Raw genomic sequence first — 7,264 nt, forward strand, 5'->3', positions numbered from 1 at the left:
GGGTTGTGTCACGGCCCTGCTGGTGTGCCCCGGTTGGCCACCAGATGTCACTGTGTGTGTCAGCACATGGCTTATTGTTTGTTGTTTGTGCCATGTGCTCTCCTGTCTATTGTCTGACCCCGCCCTCCTTGTTATCTCATTATTGTTTCAGTTCCTTCACCTGTGTCCTCCTCGTTTGGCTCCCCATATAGTCTCCTGGTGTCTGCAGTCCTGTGCCGTGGTCGTTGTTTTATGTCAGATGTTTCATGTCGTGTGTGGGTTCGTTTACATGTGCTGTGGTCTCTGCCTGCCTGCCTGTTTTTCCCCTTCGGGGTGGTTTTTGTTCTCTTTTTATTATTAAAAGACCCACTTTCTCCTGCACTTGAGTCCTCGCCTCATCTCTCGACCATCCCGTGACACACTCTAAGGGAACTCAGGAAAGATTCAGATCTGCAGAAAGTATCTCTTTTACTTGCCCTTGTTGCAATGCCAAGACAATCTCCACAGAAAGAGAATTATTTGAACACCTGGGTCGGCATTTGAAAAAACATGAGACTGTCATCTGTGTATTTCAGAACTGCAATTTCAGCACTAATATTTATGGTACATTTGCTTCCCACAGAAGCCGAAAACATACTCCTCACTCATTGACGGACTTCAAGGAAGACATAATAAAAAGGTTTGTAAGTTCAGCCAACACAGATCAACACAGTGATGTGGAAATTCAAGATAGGGAGCTGCCTGATGATGGTCAAGATGATGATAATGATGTGAGAGTTCTGCCAAACCACATTGAAAAAATGTTGGCTTTGTTGTTTCTAAAACTTGAGAGCACTTTTAATGTATCTAACAGGTGTATTGATGAGGTTGTTGAAGAGTTAAATTTCATATCTCATTCAGCATCAGGACCCATCATCAAACACATTTTACAGTCCTGCTTGAGGAAACATAATTGTGAGATTGATGAATCTGTTGTGTCAGACATGGTGACAGAGCTGTGTGTTGCAAATCCTTTTACCTCTGCCCTGAGTAGCAGTGGTCCCCTTTCTTCTGCCTACAAGAGAAGGTCTTATTATATAGAGCAGTTTGATGTGGTGGAACCAGTGGAGTATGTACTGGATAGGGAAGAAAATAGAAGCTTCCAGTATGTCCCCATTCTGAAGTCATTGCTTCAGGTTTTGAGTCAGAAAGAGATCCGGATTTAATCTTAAAAAACAGAGAAGCTCAAAGTAACAGTGAAACTTAGTACAGGGCGTTTTCTGATGGCATTTACTACAAAACAAATGAGTTGTTTTCTGCAGAAGATCCTACGATTGCTATTATTCTCTATGTTGATGACTTTGAGATATGCAATCCTCTGGGAACATCAAGAAAGAAACAAAGTGACAGCTGTGTACTGGGTGTTAGCTGATGTTCCTGCACTGCTCAGATCTTCACTGACCTCCATCTTCTTAGCAATTCTCTGCAAGGCTGATGATGTTAAGAGATTTGGTTATAGTACTGTACTTCAGCCACTGCTCAAGGATCTTGTGAGCTTGGAGGAGGAGGGCCTGTATGTTCCAGCATTAGGCAAAATAGTCAAAGGAACAGTGTTTTGTGTCGTGGCAGATAATCTTGGGGCACATTCCTTGGGGGGATTTGTTGAAAATTTCTCCGGTTCTTACATTTGCAGATTTTGTCAGGGTGATAAATCAAAGTTTCAGGTAGAAGAAGTCAGAACAGGGGCATTTCCTCTCAGAACTAAAGAACAGCATGAAATGCATATCCAGGCTGTGCAGGAGAATACAGACTTGACTCATGTCTATGGAGTCAAGAGGCACTGTCCACTTACGAAGAATCTAAAGCATTTCAACGTTTTATCAGGATACCCTCCTGATGTGATGCATGATTTGTTTGAGGGTATAGTCCCCCGAGAACTGGCTGTCTGTCTTCAAGTATTTATCAAAAATAAATATTTTACTCTTGATGAGCTCAACAAAGCCATTCAAATGTTTCCGTACAAATGGTCAGACAAGACTGATGCTCCACAGCAAGTCCCTCTGAATTTTGCAACAAAGAAAAGTGTTGGAGGGAATGCACATGAGAATTGGTCTTTGTTGAGATTCGTGCCCCTCCTCATTGGATCAAAAATCCCCGCGGGTGATCCAACATGGGAAGTACTTCTAGTGCTCAAAGACATAGTTGAGCTAGTTGTAAGCCACGTTCACACAGAGGAGACGATTTGCTACCTGGACAGTAGAATCTCTGAACACAAACACAGATTGCTCCAGGTTTTCCCAGAGGAAAAACTAATACCCAAACACCATTTCCTGGAACATTATCCAGATTTGATCAGAGCCTATGGTCCACTAGTGTTACTGTGGATTATGCGGTTTGAAGCCAAACACAGCTTTTTTAAGCGTGTTGTCAGGCACACACAAACCTTTCGAAATATTCTCCTTTCACTCTCCATGAAGCATCAGCTGATGATTGCATATAACCATCATGATTCTAGTGTTGTAAAACCCATCTTACACTCCACAAATCTGGCTACTGTAGATGTTACTGTGCTAAGAGAAAACATCCAGAAAGCACTGCAAGCTAAATTCCCTGATGAACGACGTATTCAGATAGCCAATACAGTGTTTTACAGTGGCACAAAGTATGTAATTGGAATGGTTTTGGCTAATGGCTCGACAGGTGGTCTGACCGATTTTGGAGAGTTGATCCAAATAGTTGTTGTTAAGGGCACTCTTGTATTCATTCTGAAATCCTTGATTGCATGGTCAGTTGAGCATCTCAGGAGCTATGTTCTTGAGAAAACAGACACTGTGAAAGTGCTAGAGCCTGCAGAGCTGTCTGATATGTTCCCTTTATCACCTTATGTGTTTAGTGGAAAGAGCATTGTAACCCTGAAACGCTACATTTATGTTACTTAGATTGCCAACAAAACCTTGACTTGTCAAATTCAGAAGTCATAGTTGGAACAAAAAGCCACTTTATCACTTTTTCACAAGGATTAAGCCTGTTAATTGATGTTGCATTGAAAAAGTACTGAGAGCAGGCCTGAACACAGTATTATTTAATGTATAAGAACATATTACATGTAATTTGATGTTACATATGAAATGTTCTACCATTCCTGTTTATACAGATAAATGAAGAATTCAAAAGAATAACCACTGTAAGTCTTGAAGCCACCTTTATGGCCAAACTTGACAAGTGTACCCCAAAACTGATGGACCTGGCCTCATCAAAGGGAGGAGCTAAAGCAGAAAGAATCAGAAAGATCAGGGACATGCTTCTCGAGGTATTGTAAATTATTTAGACCATCACACTAGAATAATTTAGATTTGTGTTTAAAATGTCAAGTTGTTGTCATTCACCTGTTCAGATTAAAGTATATTTATTTACTGTTGGCACTTTCTCTTTATTCTTTTTCATTTTTATTAAATAGCACAATACAATTGAAGTACGGAGAGAAGTAGCTATCCGCTGCCTTGTTGTCTACCTTGAGAGACAGAAGAGGACCTTTTCAAGGAGTTTGCTGTGAGTATTACAACATCTTGAATATAAAATGAAATCTTCACTTGGCACAGTGTAAACACACAGGGCAACAACGTGCTCCTGCACTGCAGTACACTGGCAACACACTGGGTCTACCCAGGTCAATGATATCATAACAATGGTATGATTTATTTAGTTTAATAAAGAGATGTATGGAAAAGAATTGTAAAATGTGTATGGCTGTTGCTTTTCACTTAACCATTTGAATTATTTCATGAAACTTACTATTATTTTTATAATAAAATATTTTTGATCATTACTTATTGATGCAACCTATTTTGGCCATTTGAGTAACTAGGTGCATGGTCATTAAAATAAAAAGTTAAAATAGAACAAAGTTTCCAGTGATTAACTGAATTAAGTAAGATTAACTTAAAATCAGCAATAATAATCCAATTCATTAGCTCTAACATGCTATCTATATTTTCTCTTGCTTTACAAGAACACACAAGAGTTTGAGGAAGACATTGAAAGGCAAGTGATGACAATTGCCATCATCGGTGATCAACCTACTTCAGGATGTAACCACAAGACGGCAACCATTGTGGTTGAGGGCATCAAAATCCTGAATGGAATGGATATCTCAAGGTGCTGTGCTCTGCTGATGGGCATAATATATGCTCTGAATCTGAGTTACCCCAAGGAACTTAAATATACCTGTGAAGTGTTTCAGAAGTTGTTTCTTGAACTTGATGGACTGAAACCCAGTGCAAAAGTAATGCGTCTGAAGAACAGTATTTTCTGAAATCTTGTTCACTTTTTTATTTTTATTTGAAGTCTACTGTAGGCTGATCTTTGTGTTATATTTCATACTGCTTGAAAAACTGAGGTTAATGTATGAACAGTATTTTCTGAAATCTCTACTTGTTCCAGAGGAAACTTTGTTCACTTTTTTTTTTTTTTTTTTGTAATTTGAAGTCTACTGTAAGCTGATCTTTGTGTTATATTTCATACTGCTTGAAAAACAGGTTAATATATGAACGTCAGTAGCATTTATATATGCTTGTTTGTGACAGTAGCAATCTTTGATGTTTTAAAAATGGGGTTTACTGTGAAGAAATAGTTTTAAAAAGTTTTACAGATTGTTTGACACTGTGGAAAAAATATGTAAATGCCAATAACTTTGCTGTGTTGGAATTTATTCATTGTGATGGCATAACTGAGTATGCATACAAATGTTTTAAAGGCAAATCTGTAGGGCCAGTTTGTTTATAATTTGTGGGGAGCACACATTAAATTGTGCAAAGTGTAAAACTAAAATTGTGAAACTCAATTTTTGAAACTGCAGTTCAAAATAAAAAAAAAGGTTAACTAACAAAATTGTTGTTGAATTAATTAATTTCTTACAAGCAACTAAATGAATGGAAAAAAAAAAGCTAAACAATTAAAGCAACTTAATTTTTTATAGGTTGTGAACTTGAAAACTTGCATTTATAATTATGGTAATTAAGTACATAACACTGAATTTATTTTAAAATTTATGTAAAAAAAATTGTTGGAACAACTTAATTTTTTCAAGTACTCAACTTACAAAATAAAGTTTATGCTACTTAAAAATACATCTGTCTAAAGAGTAAAAGGTAATTTGTCTAACTCAATATAGTTTGTTGGCTGAACGTAATGATATTAGAAGTTGTCATAACGCAAATATATTGATGCAAACTGTTGCGTTGATTTTTTTTGTTTGAACTACACAATATTTTTTAGAGTGCATGCAATGTATTTTTGGCTATTGCTACAAATATACCCCAGCGACTTAAGACTGGTTTTGTGCTCCAGGGTCACATATGTATATGTGTATACAGTATATGTATATATAAATTTTATCTAAATATCTATATATCTACATAAAAATAGACTATATTCAGTATATGATCCAAAGTAACTAGTAACTAACTACTTGAGTAGGTTTTTTATCCAATACTTTTTTACTCTTACTCAAGTAACTATTCAGACTATTACTTTTACTTTTACTTGAGTACAGTTTTTGGGTACTCTACCCACCTCTGGCAACATCTCTGGTGTACGTAAGCATCTACAATGTGTGCATGTGCTAAACATCTTTGTTTCTCCACTTCTGTCATGTTTATTTGATGTAATGCAGACATATTTTTACACTTACAACTGAATTGACATATCTTACCATTGTGCTCAAAGCTACACATTCAGTAAAGTTTGAGGTCGTACACAGTCTTGAAAAGGCTACAGACACAAAATATCAAGGCATTTTTTAGTGCTCTCTATGTAAGTCACTAAGTAAATTATCATATGAATACAGAAAACCCACTCATGATTATCTGGGTATATTTTTGTAAATGTTTTAAATTTTTGGCATACTTTTTTCTTACGCCACTACATCTAGAGCTCTTGTTCAGATAGCTGATGACGATGTGCACATTTTATTTGTCCTACTCATTTCTTTCAACATTTCCGCTTGAGATTAAAGTGTAGGAAATGTGACTATAATTAAGAACCATAACATTATCAAGTCAAGTCAAGTCGAGCTTTATTGTCATTCCGCTACATGCGGGGGCATACAGTGGAACGAAATGTCGTGCCTCACAGGACCACGGTGCTACATAAATACAGGCATACAGCAATGAAGTAAAACAATATAAACCTATACACAACTATCCATCCTACTGATAGATTTTGACTATAAATATACTATATATAAAAAAAAATTTTTTTACCTATACATAAACTAAAAAATACAAACTATACGAGTGCTTCAGATAAATACTGTACATGTGCGAAGAGAAAAATTGTGAGTCAGCAGCTGGCTGGGGAACAGTGCAGGATGATTTGTAGTGCATGAGCATGTAAACATACATATATTACTGAGTCTTTTGTGGGATTTGTGTACACACAGCAGTGTGTGTGGAAAGTGACTAGTGCGCATAGAGGATGAGAGTGTGCTACTACAGGTGGTTTGTACAGGCCCACTCACCTGCGTGTAGCACACTTCGATTGCACAAAAAAAAAGTTCCATAAGTTTCAGATGCTCCATGTTTCAGGAGGTAGGGGTTTTTTATGGAGGTTCAGAGAGGGGCGGGGTGATTTGAGTTCAGGGCTCTCACAGCCTGGGGGAAAAAGCTGTTGAGCAGTCTGGCAGAGCGGGCTCTGATGCTCCGGTACCGTCTTCCTGATGGTAGGAGCTGGAAGAGACTGTGGGAGGGGTGTGTGGAGTCCTTCACAATACTGTTGGCTTTGCTGGAGCATCGTGTGAGGAAAATGTCCAGGATGGAGGGGAGAGGGGCACCGATGATCTTTGCAGCTGTGTTCACTGTCCGCTGGAGGGTCTTGCGGTCTGCTGCTGTACAGTTCCCGTACCAGACAGTGATGCAGCTGGTCAGCACATTATACTACATTCCCTTTGAAAAGGTTATAGACATAGTCGTTTATACAGGAAATATGTTTGCACAACAGAAATATGTATCAGTATAACAAATACCTAATACTGAAATCCTCTCTTCTAAATATATTGTTAAAAGTTTTAATGTTGATTTTGATGGCCTACCCCACTAGCTGATACCATTCTATACTTTTCATTGTTTTTTAGATGAAGACTATTCTCAGAATCTGGTCATGATTGTCTTCATAACTGATCCACTTTTATTAAAACAATGCGGCATTAAGTTACTGTACACTCTCAGAAATAAAGGTACAAAAGCTGTCACTGGGGCAGTACCTTTTCAAAAGGTACACTTTTGTACCTATTAGATTCAAATATGTACAC

The sequence above is a fragment of the Onychostoma macrolepis genome, chromosome 09, assembly GCF_012432095.1.
Source record: "Onychostoma macrolepis isolate SWU-2019 chromosome 09, ASM1243209v1, whole genome shotgun sequence".
NCBI lineage: Eukaryota > Metazoa > Chordata > Actinopteri > Cypriniformes > Cyprinidae > Onychostoma > Onychostoma macrolepis.